Source organism: Schistocerca gregaria, chromosome 2, assembly GCF_023897955.1.
Source record: "Schistocerca gregaria isolate iqSchGreg1 chromosome 2, iqSchGreg1.2, whole genome shotgun sequence".
Taxonomy (NCBI): domain Eukaryota; kingdom Metazoa; phylum Arthropoda; class Insecta; order Orthoptera; family Acrididae; genus Schistocerca; species Schistocerca gregaria.
Genome location: NC_064921.1, coordinates 524638801 through 524641980, shown reverse-complemented (window position 1 = coordinate 524641980; position 3180 = coordinate 524638801). Strand labels below are relative to the sequence as shown.

General features: G+C 43.8%; 1 pseudogene; it reads left to right on the top strand.

Moving 5' to 3' along the window:
- Positions 1-347: 347 nt before the first annotated feature.
- Positions 348-464, top strand: LOC126337335 (5S ribosomal RNA; annotated as a pseudogene).
- Positions 465-3180: the final 2716 nt, after the last annotated feature.

Genomic DNA, 3180 nt, shown 5'->3' with positions numbered 1-3180 from the left:
ACTACATCCAGCATCTCTACGATCGTCTCCATGGGAGAATAGCAGCCTGCATTGGTGCGAAAGGTGGATATACACTGTACTAGTGCCGACATTGTGCATGGTCTGTTGCCTGTGTCTATGTGCCTGTGGTTCTGTCAGTGTGATCATATGATGTATCTGACCCCAGGAATGTGTCAATAAAGTTTCCCCTTCCTGGGACAATGAATTCACGGTGTTCTTATTTCAATTTCCAGGAGTGTATGATGTAACTCTATATCAGCATCGATTCAACAGAATATTTTAGACGCAGCGGAGCAATTGACACTTTGTTTTCTTTTTTATGTGTCGTTTCATGATTGTATAACTACGCCAACGGCCTTGCCGCAGTGATAACACCGGTTCCCGTCAGATCACCGAATTTAAGCACTGTCGGGCTGGGCCAGCACTTGGATGGGTAACCATCCTGTTTGCGAGTGCTGTTGGCAAGTGGGGTGCACTCAGCCCTTAGTAGGCAAACTGAAGAGCTACTTGATGGAGAAGTAGCGGTTCCGGTATTGGAAACTGATATACGGCCGGGAGTCATGCCTATGAACTAAGGATGACACAGCAACCGGCCGGTACCATTGGGCCTTCATGGCCTGTTCGGCTGGAGTTCAGCTTTTTAGTTTTTATGTGTCAGTACTACGTTTAGAGATCTGCCACTCCAAATACTTCTTTTACAGCCGAATATGATACAAGAAATCCTCGTACACCATTGTTCTATTCCCTACAAAAATGTCGATACTAAAAGATATCGTCATAAAAAATATCAAATTTTCCCAATCGTATGTGTAATTTCCGGATGTTATTACTGTTTAGAACTGGAGTTTTACTTCATGTACAATGTTTACAAGTCTTTCTGTTGTTGAAAAGCATCACTGCATTTGCCTTTCTTAGCGTACGAAATGTATTAATAAACCTCCATTGTGTGTGACACCGCAGAATTTGTGTACACAGCTATGACAGACTTCGGTAATGTAAGTGATGGAGTACGGGAAAAGTCCAGTTCCGTTCGATCCAGCGAGCGTTTAGCACCGCAATTCGCCGTGAGTTGTGGTGGGGCGCCTTGCCGGCTCGATGCCCGCGTTCGAGTTCGTTACGACATTACGGTTCTTTGAAGGCTTTGAGTTCTCGTTAGCTGCAACAAGCACTCCCGTTACATCACCGCGGCCGGTGCCAGCGACGCCCAGCGACCATAGGATGGACGGGCCACGAAACCGCGCGTGACTCTGCCAAAACGGTTCTCCGCACGTAGCGTTTGTATTTGCCTCGCTGCACGCTCTGGATCTTGTCTTGCCCACTGGACCTACGTTTGCAATCTCTTGACAGTCCTGTTACTTCGTGGCACGCACCAGTGTGACGTAGAAACCAGATGATAATCCCGAGGAATTATTACATTTACCATTACTGCAAAATGCCATCGTGGGAAAACATGCTGCGTCGGCGAATTGCAGTTTCATTTAGTAAAAGAATAGGTGGATACAACGATGTCCTCTGTGCGATTAATCTCCACCTAGTGCTCTATTTAGCGATTATGGTATATGTCCCGATTTTAAGATATTCTGCATAAGTACTTTTTTTAGTACTTTTTTTTACATTACCCTAAGCTCTAATGAACACCGTAATGTTTCGAAATCGCTTCAAGATACTAAAACAAGTTGGCACCAAGTGTTAATATCCAACGGTGGAAGCTATTTGCTGTACAGTTAACACTCGCAACCAACGTTTTATCAGCCGAAATTTTGAGGGGACGATAGTCTTCCTCCCCCATGAATCATGGACCATGCCGTTGGTGGGGAGGCTTGCGTGACTCAGCCATATGATAGCCGTACTGTAGGTGTAACCACAACAGAGGGGTATTTGTTGAGGGGCCACACAGACGTGTGGTTCCCGAAGAGGGGCAGCAGCCTTTTCAGTAGTTGCAGGGGCAACAGTCTGGATTATTGACTGATCTGGCCTTGTAACATTAACAAACACGACCTTGCTGTACTGGTACTGCGAACGGCTGAAAGCAAGGGAAAATTACAGCCGTAATTTTTCCCGAGTGAATGCAACTTTACTGTATGGTTAATTGATTATGGCGTCCTCTTGGGTGAAATATTCCAGAGGTAAAATAGGCTCCATTCGGATCTCCGGGCGGGGACTACCCAGGAGGACGTCGTTATCAGGAGAAACAAAACTGGCCTTCTACGGATCGGAGCGATGTATGTCAGATCCCTTAATCGGGCAGGTGGGTTAGAAAATTTAAAAAGGGAAAAGCGTAGGTAAAAGTTAGACATGGTGGGAATTAGTGAAGTTCAGTGGCAGGAGGAACAAGACTTCTGGTCAGGCGAATACAAGGTTGTAAACACAAAATCAAATAGGGGTTATGAAGGAGATGGTTTAACAATGAATAAGACAGAATTTCCTTAAGCTACTACGAACAGCATAGTAAATGCATTATTGTAGCTAAGACAGACACAAAATTCGCGCCTACCACAGTAGTACAAGTTTATATGCCAACTAGCTCCGCAGATGACGAAGAGATTGAAGAAATGTATGATGAGACAAAAAAAAATTATTCAGGTAGTCAAGGCAGATAGTCATGGGGGACTGGAATTCGATGGTATGAAAAGGAAGAGAAGGAAAAGTAGTAGGTCAATATGGAATGAGAGTAAGGAATGAAAGAGGAAGCCGCCTGGTAGAATTTTGCACAGAGCATAATTTAGCCATAGCTAACACTTCGTTTAAGAATCATGAAAGAAGGCTGTATACGTGGAAGAGTCCTGGAGACAATAAAAGGTTTCAGATAGATTATATAATGGTAAGGTACAGATTTGGGAACCAGGTTTTAAATTCTAAGGCATTTCCAGTATTACATGTTGACTCTGACAACAATCTATTGGTTATGAACTGCAGACTGATACTGAAAAAATTGCGAAAAGGTAGGAATTTAAGGAGATGGGACCTGGATAAACTGAAACAACCAGAGCTTGTAGAGAGTTTCAGAGCAAACATTAGGGAACGATTGACAAGAAGAGCGGGAAGAAATACAGTAGAAGAAGAATGGGTAGCTTTGAGAGATGAAGTAGTGAAGGTAGCAGAGGATCAAGTAGGTAAAAAGACGAGGACTAGCAGAAATCATTGGGTAACAGTGGAGATATTGAATTTAATTGTTGAAAG